Raw genomic sequence first — 14,927 nt, forward strand, 5'->3', positions numbered from 1 at the left:
GCGGAGGCGATCGATCGGGATTTGGCTGATCCAAAGGTGATTATTTCCGAATAACCTTGCACGCGTGTGGTAAAAAAACGCCACCTTGCGCCCGTTTTTCCTTTTCACTTTCGCACGGCGCAACGGCCGGCCGGCCACCGACGCCGTGCGCGCGCGCGCGCCCGAAGGAACAGGGATTGATTCGTGACCAACATGCACTCTGCTTTTGCTCTTTCCTGCTACACGGCTTCCCATCTAGCCAAGCCACCACTTCGAGACCATCAGTCAGCTTTGCGCAACGCAGTGCAGCGCTTGTACTAGTTCCGAGAAATGCTTTGCTCGTTCGCGGTAAAAGATTTCTGAATACCTCTGTTAAACGGAGACTGCTGATGTGAATACTCCTACTTCTCCTACTGCAGCTCGGAATAAGCTGAAATACTCGACCTTGCACTGGTACTGAGCAAAGAAACAGAGGTATCCTCTGCAGAAAAGACCCCGGTCATGACAATGCAATCAGTGAAGGCTTGACTCACAGTCGCAGGATGGTGCATGATTTGCATGGGGTTTTTGTGGATCCAGATAGTTTAAATCCTGTCCGGTCAAAGCAATTTGAAAGCGTAAGCATCTCTAAGAAGCTTTTGTTGATGTGAGGTCTGGCCTTTCTGGCTTTTCCCTTTCTATCCCCATTTCCCGCTCCCACATGCCCAGGCCCCAAAAGCGCATGACGACCTAACCGGTAATTTCCCCTCCACCACAAAGCCAGTGCAGCAGCACACACGCTGTCCTCACCCCCGCTACAGATTTGTCCTACTAGCCAGGCCAGGGAAGAGAAACCAGCACCCAAAGATTACTAATGTTTTGCTGTCATGTGGGAATGCATCGGATATACAGAACCTAGGAGGTTAGCAGCAGCAGTTTTAGATTATGGGGCGAGCTAGGCACATGATAGGAGACCGGGGCTGTCGCCTTCTCGAGCTTAGGGGAGATAATAATTAATCATGGGGCCTCTTCTTTTGTTCGCTTTTGCTCCCCCTCTACGTGCCTTGGCCTTGCTTTGATCGCTGATCAGAATAGTCGCCACGCATGTGTGTGATGTGCCTTGGCTTGGGATGCATATATCCAAGTGTATCTTCTTCTTTGATTTTGTCTGATGGTAGCAGTGAGATCTTCGATTAGTTAATGAAACTGAACCGGGGCATGCACGCCGGCCGTTTGCTGCCTTGTCGAAAAGAATGGACGAGGATCAGAGGAGAATATGTTGTGGCATGTCCAGCATTAGCCTGGGTTGGCGTGACGGGAAAACATTAACCTAGATTTTTAGTACGTACACATTATTCTCTTCCAGGATTGTATTGCGGAGAGCCAGATCTTGGTTCAGAACGTCAGATACCGCAGGCCGGCCAGACTGATGTCTTTCAGTTTACATCATAGGCCCTGTTTGTATGCATAAGTTTGAGTTAGTTTGGACTCAACTAACCCAAAAATATCAAACAGGGAGGGTTAGTTTAGGTTAGATGCATCTAACCCATTCAAAAAAAACACTAACCGTATATGTATCATCTAATACGTTTTGTTATATTAGTTTATTTATTTATAATAGCTTCTGGTATATATGCCATATACAGGTAATATCTTATGAATTATATGTGCAGGGTCACCTCCAGAAGGTTGATCTGTTCCTCCAAAACATACCCCAAGTCTAATATGGTATCACACTAGGTCGTTTCATGCCCAAGCTTCCACCGTCGCCCCTTGATCGCATCTCACGATGTCTTCTACCACCACTGCCCCTTCATCACATCTCACGATGTCTTCCACCGTTGCCACCTTTAACTCCTTCGCTGCCTTCGGCCAAACACCCCCTTCCCCCTCCAAACAGAACTATCTCATGGCTCATCCAGTTCCTTCTGGCACCCTCACGTGCTGGTGCTCGGGTCAACTCGGCGTATCGCGTCTAGCTTGCTCAAGACCAGGCGATCTTCACCACCACCATCTGGTTGTCCCTCGCGGATGGGATCGCCGGGATGGTCTCTTCGATGCCACGTCTCAAGACGCGTGGTCAATGCTCGAGGGAAGCAATGCTTCTTAGTCCACGGCGCGCTCTGTTGCGATCCGCCACCAGTTGCAGGATATGAAGAAACATGACCTCTCTATTTCCTTCTTCTTCGACAAGATCAAAGTCGTCACCGACATGCTCACCTTTATTGGCCAGCCACTCAGCGACAAAGAAATTGCTTCGTTTGTTCTCAACGGTCTTGATAGTGAGTATGACTCGCTCATTGAGGCCGCTCAGGCACATGACACTCTAACCACGCCGCATGATCTCTATGCGCGCCTTCTCAGAACGGAGCAATGTCTTGACACTCATCGCGCGCGCAGAGGTCTACACCGACAACTCCTCAACAAATGTGGCCTATCGAGGTGGCTCTAGCTCCAACCCACCAGGTGGCACCAACGGCAAGCCGCCGCTCCTCTCCACGCCTCCATGGAAGGCGCAAGCCTCCTCTGGCGCGAATGGCAACCGCCAAGGGGGTCAAGGGAACCCTCGCTCGGGCTTCTTGTTATGCGTCCCCTAGGGCAGCCTCCCAGCCTACCAATTGTGTGGCATCCCCGGCCACCTTGCCTCTCCTTGCCATAAGTTCTTTAAGTGTGGTTTCCTGTGCATCGACAATGATGGACCCAACAACGAGCGCCAAGCTACCATGGCGACACAAGGGTGCACCTATTCCTATCATGTAGATGCCAGCTTGTACAAAGATATTGTCGTAGATGCCAGCTTGTACAAGGATACTGTCGCTACGGATTGATGAGTCCTTTTAGTGATCCGGTAACGGATAGAAGAAAGGTTCCCATCCCCAAGGTGTGACCCAGAGTTATCGAAACGACGAGAGGACGTGCACTTATGATAAGGGTTTCTACCATGCTTTCGCAAGAGTATTAAATTCCAGTTTTTAGACCGGATCATAATAATCTTTTTTGTTGAAACACTTATAATAAAAATAGGCATGGGTATGAGGACTTGATTCTTACGACCACATATTTTGTGATTGGGATCATTGTGATCTTACTTTGTGTCCTAGAAGTCATCCGTTAATATGTGCTTGCAACGATGCAAAGTGGGGATGTGTCCAAATTATGTCTTGACCGAAACGCGTCCTGCATCAATAGTTAGTTGTTCAACCGAAGGCCCTATATGTTGCGTAGGGCTGCCCCGGTAATTAAGATAAAATTAGACAAAAGCATTGGTGACTACACCTTATGTATCCTCAGGGATTGGATCCACACTAACATACTAAACCCTTTTGTCACCAGTGTTCAGAATAATGCTTCACGTTCTCCCTGCTTCTAACCTCCTTGTGGCTCGAACAACGTGATCCTAGGTACTTGCAGGGTAGAAGAATGCGAGAGAGACAATAGAAAACTACGTTGCAATTTATTTCACACATGCATGGTGTTCATTCAAAGTCATTTCACCGATCCCCCTAACAAATACACCGGGTTGCAAGGTTCTGCCTCAATCCATTTTGTTACCGAACTAATCACACATGGCAATTGAATCGCAAGAAAGAAACCATTGAAGAACACATCAAGATGAATGCTTTATTGATAATATGTCTTACAATGGTTGTCGTATGCGATATACAATTACAGGTATGGCTAACTTGGAGGTGGATTGTGGCGATGATGGTTATGGTGGTGGCTATGAAGATGGGATGGGAAAAGGCGGCAGCCAGGGTTTGTGAATGTCTTCTCGTGCGGAGATGGAGGTTTCGGTGATGACCTGTTGTGAATTTGATGAAGCCCCATTATGATAGTGGAAGGTTGGACGTCGCGGTGCTATCGGCACATGGTACAAGCGCTGGTACCAATGCTTGCGCTCGTACCTGACACCGTCTTGCGCTCTAGTGTATCTTGTGCGCTTCCCACTTGATGTCTCTTATCTCCATTTTGTTCCTTTCCATGTAAATACTTGATTTTCTCCATATATTACCCTTTTCTTCTGGAAACAAAATGAAGAGAGAATTTTGCAATCATTTGCATTCATTAGTCATTAGTACCAATATCGGAGCGGATCTCTTGATTTTTAGAAAATAAACAGGTTTAAACTACGGTGTGATGAGCGTAAAAATAAAACTCATCACAGACAATCTGACGAGCGAGCTCATCAAGCTCACCACACACGAAACCCACCAGGCTCATGAGAAGTTTCATACGACAAATGGGCCAGTTGCACATATCTCTTATATTGGACACGCAGAGACTCCCGCATCTACATCTCATCAACTACAACTTTCCAATGTTCTTCGTGTTCCGTCTGTCACTCATAACCTTTTATCTGTTCCTAGACTCACTTATGACAATAATATTGCCATTGAATTTCATGTGTTTTGTTTTATTATTATGGATCGAGCCACACATGACGTCCTACTTAGAGGTCGCTATCGCAGTGGTCTCTACTCTATGGATGTGCCACACACGTCTCATGTTTTCGGTGGTCTCCGTGTCTCGTTGTCTCTGTGGAAATTGCGCCTTGGTCATACGGCCTCTCCGATCGTGTGTCATGTTTTTCATCTTTATGAACTTCTCATGGTGTCTAGTAATAAAGAAATAGCAGTGTCTGATACTTGTCAATAGGGGAAAAGTCATCAACTTCTTTTTCCTTCTTCTAGTCGAGTTGTCAACAATCCTCTAGAGATTGTGTTTTCCGAAGTATGGGGATCAACTCAAACTTCTGCTAGTAGTCACAAATATTGTGTCAGTTTCATCAGTTCTTATACTCACTTTACATGGCTTTATTTTCTTAAGCGCAAGTATAATGTGTTTAATATCTTTATTCAGTATCAGTTGCACGTTGAACGCCTTCTCAAGCATAAAGTTATAGATGTACAATCATACTCGGGTGGGGGGATATCGCAACCTTAATACCATTTTCAGAAGTTTGGAATTTTTCACTGCGTCTTGTCCACATACACATCAGCAAAACGGTGTTGATGAACGCAAACACTGCCATGTCATTGACATTGGTCTCACCCTTTAGCACATGTGTCGGATCCTTCTCATTTTTCGATTTATGCTTTCTTTACAACTTGTTTTCTTATTAAACGCTTCCCACACGCATGCTTAATATGAAAACTCCTCTTGAAGTCCTCTTTAACAAAGTTCCTTACTATACTTTTCTCGATGTTTTTGGGTGCGCTTGTTGGCCACATCTTTGTCCTTATAATAGTTGTAAAGTTGAGTTTCGATCGAATATGTGTGTATTTCTTGCTATAGTTTTCTTCACAAAGGTTACAAGTGTCTCCATGTTCCAACAAATCAAATTTACAACTCTCCCGATGTAATTTTTTATGAGATCTCCTTTTCGTTTCCTAACCTTCAAACACATTCTGATATACCACAATCCATCCATTCCACCCCTATTTCCTCGGGAAATTTGAAAATATTGCATACTCGCCTCTTTTGTTACTTAATCATGGTGCAAGTGTTGGTTGTGGTGCTTGGCCGAAACTCCTAGACGATCCAGATTCTACAGTGTCCTCTTCACGTGGTCAAGCTGGCAACATGCATGATCATGTATGTAGTCCCATCCTTTCAGATGGGCCCGTGTCGCCTAACCCAACTGTAAGGGCATATTTATTCCCTAGTGGTTTTGGTGATTGATGACAATGCTTTTGCGGTCTAATCGTGTGCGTTAAGTTATTTCAGAGAATCATCCATTGGCACGAGACGATTTCCTCCCCTCGGTGTTTTTATTCAAGACGGTGTAGCTCCTGCGTTTCGTGTTGGTGGACTAGTCTCGTAGGAGTCACCGTACTATTAAGAGGGGATCCGCTTTGGTAAGACTTGGGTGGAATCAACACGTACACATCCTTATCACACCCGTCGTCTTCCTATCGCATCTTTGGAGCTGCACTTCTCTTCCGTACCTGCTTCGCCCTGTGCCAGCGGTAGTACCGCGATCTACAACGGTAGTACCGCCGAAGCCCCCCTAGCGGTAGTACCGCTCCCCAGAGTGGTAGTACCGCTCTCAGCGGTAGTACCGCTCCGTAGAGCGGTAGTACCGCCCGCGGGTTTCGGCTATAGTACCACTGTAGTACCGCGCCTACATTTCTCGTGTCGAGTTTTGCAGCACTAGAAGCGGCAGTAGAAGCGGTAGTACCGCTCCGAGCGGTAGTACCGCTCCGAGCGGTAGTACCGCTCCTCTCCCGCGGTAGTACCGCTATGGGGCCAGTGGCCTGACTCCCTCCAGCGCGGTAGTACCGCTAGGAAGGGAGCGGTAGTACCGCTCTCAGCGGTAGTACCACCCTTCCCTAGCAGTAGTACCGCCCTGTGCGGGGCTGCTCAGTGGGGTAACGGTTGGATGTGTTCCCCCACTATATAAAGGGGTCTTCTTCCTCCTAGTTGACCTACCTCTTTCCCCCAAAGCTCCATTGTTGCTCAAACCTCCATTTTCGCCCGATCTCTCTCCCTAGCCAATCAAACTTGTTGATTTGCTCGGGATCGATTGAGAAGGCCCAGATCTACACTTCGACCAAGAGAAATTTGATTCCCCCCACTTATCCCTTGCGGATCTTGTTACTCTTGGGTGTTGAGCACCCTAGACGGTTGAGGTCACCTCGAAGCCATACTCCATTGTGGTGAAGCTTTGTGTTGTTGTTGTTGTTGTTGGGAGCCTCCGGTTTTTGTGGAGTTTGCCCCAACCTTGCTTGTAAAGGTTTGGTCGCCGCCTTCAAGGGCACCAATAGTGGAATCACGGCATCTCGCATTGTGTGAGGGCGTGAGGAGAACACGGTGGCCCTAGTGGCTTATTGGGGAGCATTGTGCCTCCACACCGCTCCAACGGAGACGTACTTCCCTTTAAAAGGAAGGAACTCCGGTAACACATCCTCGTCTCCACCGGCTCCACTCTTGGTTATCTCGTGCCTTTACTTTTGCAAGTCTATTTGTTTTACATCCTTTGCTTGCTTGTGTGCTAGTTGTCATTGCATCATATAGGTTGCTCAATTAGTTGCACATCTAGACAACCTATTTTGTTGCAAAGTTTAATTTGACTAAGAAAAGTCTAAAAATTGTTAGTTGCCTATTCACCCCCCCTCTAGTCAACCATATCGATCCTTTCAATTGGTATCAGAGCCTCGTCTCTTTATTAAGGACTTTGCCGTCCGAAGAGTATGGTTGACACCAACGATGGTGCGGAGGAACACTCCGGTGTGAATCCCATCTCGTCTTCGGCCGAAGGGGGAACCTTGGTCTCACGTGAGGAATTCAATGTGGCTTTAGACACATTGAAAACCTCCATGACGGCCGAGGTTAAAAGCATGTTTACTGAATTTCTAGAGGGACTTAAACTATCTACCTCGCCTATGAAAGTGGGTGATCCCACTAACAAGGTGACGGATGCTAACTCCGATAAGGGGGAAGCTAACAATGAAAAGAGTCCTTCTACTAGTGGTAGAAATGGCACCGGCATCTTTGCCCATGTGGAACCTCCTGTCTATAGAGGACCGATTCCCTCCACTCATTTAAATCATGCCGGTCCTCCTCCTGAATATGTAAAAAATGAAGACTTTGATTCTTGGGTTTATCGCTTCAAGCAACATTTAAAACATGTGAACACTAACCTTTGGAGAATCATTGAAGAAGGTTTCTATCCTCATGACCCAAGCAACTTCACCCCTCGAGAAGAAGTGGACAATCAATTCAATGAGAGTGCTCTCTTCATCATCCAAGATGCTATCCTTCCCGAAGATCTTCCTCATCTTCGACCTCATGTCATGGCTAGAGAAGCATGGAAGTGTGTCGAGCGTATGTACAGAGGAAGTGCTAGTATTCAACGCTCCAACTATGAAGTGGTGCAAGATGAAGCCGATGAGTTTGCAATGAAAGAGGATGAAGAACCTCGTGAGCTCTTTCGAAGAGTGACCAAACTTGCGGTCGCACTCCGAGATCATGGGAGTAAGGACACGGATGACAACTGGATCAAGCGCAAGTTCCTTAAGGCCATGATGCCCTACAATAAGGCCATGTCCTCAGTCATCCGCCAAAGATCGGACTTCCACTCCATGACCTCTAATGAAGTATTGGATGAGTTTATTGCAATGAACATCTTGGATAAGACCGCCGACAATGCGGTGCTCCGTTCCCAAAGGGCTAAGAAGCCCAACCTTGCTCTGAAGGCCAAGGTTATTGTGGAAGAAGAGGAAGAAGTGGAAGATGAGGAAAGCAACCCTGAAGACACCAAATTTGATTATCATGAGCACATGGCCCTTGCTTCGAGACAATTTTGGAACAAGAAGAGTTCAAGACCCAACTTCAACAAGAACAACTCCAGTGGCGTCAAGGGGAAGCAACGAGATAGAACTTGCTTCAACTGTGGCAATGTGAGCCATTTCGTTGCGGATTGTCCTTACGAGAAGCGGGAAGACAATGGTGGCAAGTTCATCCGAAAAGACAAAGCCAAGTCCTTCCCCAACAAGAAAAACTTCGCCAAAAGGACTCCCACTCGTGGATTGGTGGTTCAAGAAGAATACCAAGAGGATGACGATGATGATGAAAATGAAGAAGCAATGGCCATGGCATCCGTTGCCATTGCCACTACTCCCCGGGTGTCTCTCTTTGATTCACCCAACGAAAACATCACCGCCAAATGCCTCATGGCTAAAGCTTCAAACAAGGTAACCCCCAACATTAAAACCACCATCATTCCTAATCCCTCCGTGGAGGATTGCATTGATGAACATTGTGGGTCTAATGAAGAAGTGAATGAGTTTGAGTCGTTTATGAGTAAGCTCAAGGGCAAGTCCAAGAAGCACTTTGTTGCTCTCTTGGAACAACTTGGTGAGGCCAATGACATGATCGAGGCTCACGAAGAAACCATCTCTAAGATGGAAGGTCATAGTCGTGATTATGCAGATGAGATATCGGATCTCTCTAATGCTCTTGAGGAAGAGCATGAGCATCGTTTGGCTCTTGAGGAGTCACACAATGATGGTCACGCTAAACTAAAGAAGGATCTTGATCATGCTCTTGTTGTGTCTCATGTTCTAGCCTCCGAGAAGGCTAAACTTGGGGTTGATCATGTTAGACTCATGGAGGAGTTTGATGTACTTGACAAGGCCCACAAAGTCTTGAAAAGTGCTCATGCCACCCTCAAGGAGTCTCATGCTCAACTCCAAGTTAAGCTAACTAAGGAAAAGGCCACATTACCTCACATGGTCTTAATTGATAATGCAAATGCTACTAACCCATGTTGTGAGCATGTGCATCTTGTGGAGGAAAATGCCAAGTTGAAGGAACAACTCGAGAAAGGTCTTGTGTCATGCATACAAGGCGAGAAGAACCTAAATGACCTTTTGAGCAATCAAAAGGAAGTTGTGGGAAAGGAGGGAGTTGGGTTCGCACCCAAGTCCAAGAACAAGAAGAAGAACAAGGAGAAGAAGAGCAAGACCAATCGACCTCCTCCGCTCACGCAAACCTTTGTGAAGGAGGGAGAAGGTGCTCCTAAGGAGAAGAAGAACAATGGGAAGAGCGGTGAAGCCAAAGAGCGCATCACCATCTCTCCCAACAAAGACGGCGACTTTAACCCGTCATATGTGTTGTGCCGTGCTAGTGATGGACATGTTTATGCTCGATTTGTTGGTTCTTCTTATGAGTACATTGAATGGTCTATTTGGGTTCCCAAGACCCTTGTTACTAACATCAAAGGACCCATTACTAAATGGGTACCTAAAACCAAGCATTGATCTCGTGTAGGTGTTTGCTTCCGGTGGGGGATCATGGTTGCTCGATAGTGGAGCAACAAATCATATGACCGGAAGCAAGGACTTGGTGGTGGACGTGCAAGAGATTCCATCTATGCCCACCAATGTCGAGTGGGGTGATGCATCACATTCTAAGGTATTGGGTCTCGGCAAGGTTGTCATTTCCCATGATCTAACGATCGAGAAAGTCATGCTTGTCGAGTCCCTTGCATACAATTTACTTTCCGTTCGTCAACTTGCACTCATGGGTTTTGCTACGTTCTTTGATATTGATACCGTGGCCCTCTTGTGGAGCAAGACTCTTAAAGTAGCCTTTGTTGGGCATGTCGAGAACGATCTCTATGTGATTAACTTCTCGGAGCGACCCACTAAGACCGCGACATGCCTAATGGCTAAAGTTGATGTGGGATGGCTTTGGCATCGCCGTTTAGCCCACGTCAATATGAGATCTTTGCAAAGTATTCTCAAGGGGGACCATGTTCGTGGACTAACAAATGTTAGTTTTGCCAAAGATCGTGCTTGCAGTGCTTGTATCGAAGGAAAGCTTCATGAAAAGGCTCACCCTCCTTCAACCATCATCTACTCGAAGAGACCCTTGGAGATCCTTCACATGGACCTCTTCGGGCCTCCATCTTTTGATAGTCTTGGAGGGAGAAAGTATTGCTTGGTGATTATGGATGATTATTCAAGATACACTTGGGCATACTTCTTCAAGAGGAAGAGTGAGACTCAACAAACCGTTATCAACTTTGCAAATGAAGCTCAACGTCAACATGATGCAAAGATCTTGACAATAAGAAGTGACAATGGCACCGAGTTCAAGAACTACACCTTGGATGAGTTTGTTAGTGATGAGGGGATCAAGCATCAATATTCTGCACCATATACCCCTTAACAAAATGGTGTTGCGGAGAGGAAGAACCAGACGTTGATGGATGCGGCAAGGACCATGATGGCGGAGTTCAAGTCTCCATACAACTTTTGGGCCGAAGCCATCAACACCGCATGTCATGCATCCAATCGGCTCTATCTTCGCAAAGGCTTGAACAAGACTCCTTATGAGATACTCACCGGCAACAAGCCCAACCTCAAGTACTTCCGGGTGTTCGGTTGTAAGTGTTTCATTCTCAAGAAAGGTGTTCGTTTGTCTAAATTTGAGGCTAGAGCTCATGAGGGCATATTTGTTGGTTATGCTACAGACTCTCATGCTTACCGTGTCCTCAACAAGTCCACCGGACTCATTGAGGAGACGTGTAACGTGGAGTTTGACGAAAATAACGGCTCCCAAGTGGAGCAAAGTGGTACTTGTGATGTAGGTGATGAAATTCCTCCCCAAGCCATAAGAAGAATGGGTATTGGTCAAATTCTACCCATTGAGGAACCCCTTGTGGCCGAAGGAGAAGGACAATGCTCTACTCAAGAAGAGCCATCACCTCATCAAGACCCACACGCTTCCGAAGAACAAAGTGAAGGCCCTAAACCTTGTGAACAAGACCAAGGGCAAGATCAACCTCAAGATGATGGTGAACCTCTAAATGATGCCCAAGGTCAAGTTCTCCCCCTCGAGCAAGTTCAAGATCAAGAGCAAGCTCAAGATCAAGAACAAGCTCAAGACGGCGCTCAAGATGATCAAGTCAACCCTCCCTCCACATCCGAGAAGGAATTAGAGCATCGTGCCGCGAAGATTGCTTCCAAGCTCACCACTCAAGGCCATCTCATGGAAAATGTTTTTGGAAGCCTAAGAAAGGGGGTAAGCACTCGTAGACAATTAGCAAACTATTGTGAACATCACGTGTTTGTCTCTTGTGTTGAACCCCAAAAGGTCTATGAGGCGCTCGAAGACTCGGATTGGCTCAATGCCATGCATGAAGAACTCAACAACTTCGAGTACAACAAAGTTTGGAGATTGGTGCCAAGGCCATCGGGGAACCACAACGTCATTGGAACAAAGTGGATCTTCAAGAACAAGCAAGATGCTCATGGGAACATCATTCGCAACAAGGCAAGATTGGTAGCACAAGGCTACTCCCAAGTCGAGGGTATCGACTACGGTGAAACCTTTGCTCCCGTTGCTCGTCTTGAATCCATTCTTTTGTTGATTGCATATGCTTCCCATCACAACTTTAAGTTGCAACAAATGGATGTGAAAGGTGCTTTTCTTAATGGTCCCATTAATGAGTTGGTCTATGTCAAGCAACCCCCCGGGTTCGAGGACCCCTACTTCCCGGATCATGTGTATCAACTCGATAAGGCACTCTATGGCCTTAAACAAGCCCCACGTGCATGGTATGACCACCTTACCGAGTTGCTACAAGATCGTGGATTTGAAGTAGGACAAATCGATCCCACTCTTTTTACTAAGAAGGTCAAAGGGGAGTTGTTTGTATGCCAACTATATGTTGATGACATTATCTTTGGTTCCCCTATCAAAGCGTTCAATGAGGAGTTTGCCGCTCTCATGACCTCCAAGTTCCAGATGTCTTCAATGGGAGAGTTGAAGTTCTTTCTTGGTTTTGACATCAAACAAAGAAGAGAAGGGACCTTCATCAACCAAGCCAAATACACTCAAGACATGCTTAAAAGATTCAAGCTAAGTGATGTCAAGCCGGTCACTACACCAATGCCTACCAAATGCCAACTCGACATCGATCCCAATGGTAAAGCGGTGGATCAGAAGGTATATCGCTCCATGATTGGCTCCTTGCTTTACCTTTGTGCGTCTAGACCGGATATCATGTTGAGTGTGGGGATGTGTGCACGTTTTCAAGCCGCGCCAAAGGAAAGTCACTTTGTGGCGGTCAAGCGAATCTTTCAATATTTGGCTCATACCCCAAACTTTGGCTTATGGTACCCAAGAGGAGCAAACTTCAAGCTTGAAGGTTTCACGGATTCTGATTGGGCAGGAGACAAAGTGGATAGGAAGTCCACTTCCGGAGGGTGCCAATTCCTTGGTTGCTCTTTGGTAAGTTGGTCTTCCAAGAAGCAAAGTTGTGTGTCTCTCTCGTCCACCGAAGCGGAGTATGTGGCGGCCGGTAGTTGTTGTGCTCAACTCCTTTGGATGAGGCAAACTTTAAAGGAGTACGGGGTCATTTGTGACAAAGTGCCTCTTTGGTGTGATAATGAAAGTGCCATCAAGATTTCTCTCAACCCGGTGCAACACTTCAAGACGAAGCACATTGAGATTCGGTATCACTTCATCCGTGATCACATTAGGCGAGGGGAGATCAAGCTCAAGTATGTCAACACTCATGATAACCTTGCAGATATTTTCACAAAGCCCTTGGATGAAGCAAGATTTCGCGAGTTAAGGCATGAGCTAAATATCATTGATTTGAGCAATGTGACTTGAACCTGTGCACCCCCCTCCACAACCAACTTGTTGTCTAGTCTAGGTGTAGGCATGGACATAGGGGGAGTGTTGGTCTCTCAATGAACTCTCCCTCCCACCATTATGCATTAAAACGATCAACTCTTTCGCATTAGCCATTTTCGATGGTACTTGTGCTTCAAAGACGAGTTTTGGTCATGGGCCCAAGGATAATTCTTCGCGGTGCCATACCGATTGACTCAAACATAGGTGGCTCCGGCCACCGCCCTCTCTTGAGAGAGGCCAGAGCTCGCTCCTCTTTTGGTTGGTTGGTTGCTTTGAAGGAGTGGGTTCCGGTTCGTTGTTTCGTGTGTGTCATCTTGTTGGTTTGTCTCTTTTTCTCCTTGTCTGTGCCTTCCCGCTCTTCCCGTTTGTTGGTTTTAGTCTAGAAGCAGTTTTCGGTTGCTGGCGGTACTACCGCCGCTGGCGAGCGGTACTACCGCTCCAAGCGGTACTACCGCCCTCCAACGCGGTACTACCGTTGAGAGGCGCGAGTGGGGGTTATATCGGGGGCAGGGGAGTTTCTTCTCCCCCATACCCATTCGCACGCCCCCTCGCCTGTTCCTCTCTCTCCAGCAACCGGTGGCGCGGGAGGGCTTCGGCAGATCTCCCTCTCCGGGCCATCCCTCTCCATTCCCTTCGGTGGAGTCGATCCCCACCTTGTCCTCTTGCCATGGATGCCGGTATTGACCCCGTTCTCTTGTTCCTTTTGTCTAGGTTTCCAATCTAGCATCTAGGGGCAGTAGCAGTTGCATCTTCAGATTTTTGGCCAAATCTAGGCTTGAGTAGGATGGAGAATGCTTCTAGGCAGTTTCGATTGATGTTTGGTTGGAGTATTTTAGAATTTGGTAGGACGGTAGTGCCGGATCTGACCACGGTAGTAGGAAACTGTTGTTTCCCCGCCCCAAGCGGTACTACCGCCCTCGGTAGTACCGCTTGGGGCGGTACTACCGCTCGTGGCGGTACTACCGCTATCCGGTCGCGGTACTACCGCTCTCTACCAACTTCCACTCTACTTCTACCTTTCAGTGATCTTTTTGCTCGTGTTTGGTGTCTTATGCTCGTGTTTTCTGGTTGTTTGCGTGTTCTTGTGTGTGGTTCCAGGTGATGAGGTCCCTGAGCATCAGGCTCGTCGTGTCAATCCCGGACGTGCCTCGTCCAAGCGCTACCGCACCACCGAGCCTGCCGGAGGATCCTCAAGTGCTCCACCTCCACCTCCACCTCCACCTCAACTCCCGAAGAAGGCTGGGGTCAAGCCAAAGGCAACCAAAACCGTGCCTGAAATGCCTCCCAAAGAGTTCTGGGCAAGGCGCCGCCGCAACCCGTATGAGAACGACCAAGATCCCACTTTGGTCAACCGTCCGTTCTGGAACAGATTCCAGTTTGCCATCTTCTTTGATGTTCTCAAAGCCAAGAAGAATCTCTATGTCAACGTGCACTCCATCGACACCGCGCATATGGAGAGCGATCCCGACTACTTTGGTGAAGCTCTTCAGATGTGCACTCAACTGAACATTCTCAGGATCATGCAATTCAACAAGGACTACGATGTTGATATTGTGGCCCAATTCTATGCCACGGTTCACCTAGGGACTGATGAGGACAGGACACTGACTTGGATGACAAACGACAAGTTGCTTTCTGTCACGTGGAAAGCTTTCATGGAGTTGCTTGGGGTGGAAGATCTAGGTCTTGAGTCTCTGGTTGGCTTTCGCCCCCACGCCCGCGCCCATTGCACTCACAAGCAAGCTCTCTGGCCATACTGCACTCTGAAGATCAACTCTGAGACACACAAGGAAACCTATGAGATGCCTGCCTAT

Source organism: Triticum aestivum, chromosome 3B, assembly GCF_018294505.1.
Source record: "Triticum aestivum cultivar Chinese Spring chromosome 3B, IWGSC CS RefSeq v2.1, whole genome shotgun sequence".
In the NCBI taxonomy this organism is placed as follows: Eukaryota; Viridiplantae; Streptophyta; class Magnoliopsida; order Poales; family Poaceae; genus Triticum; species Triticum aestivum.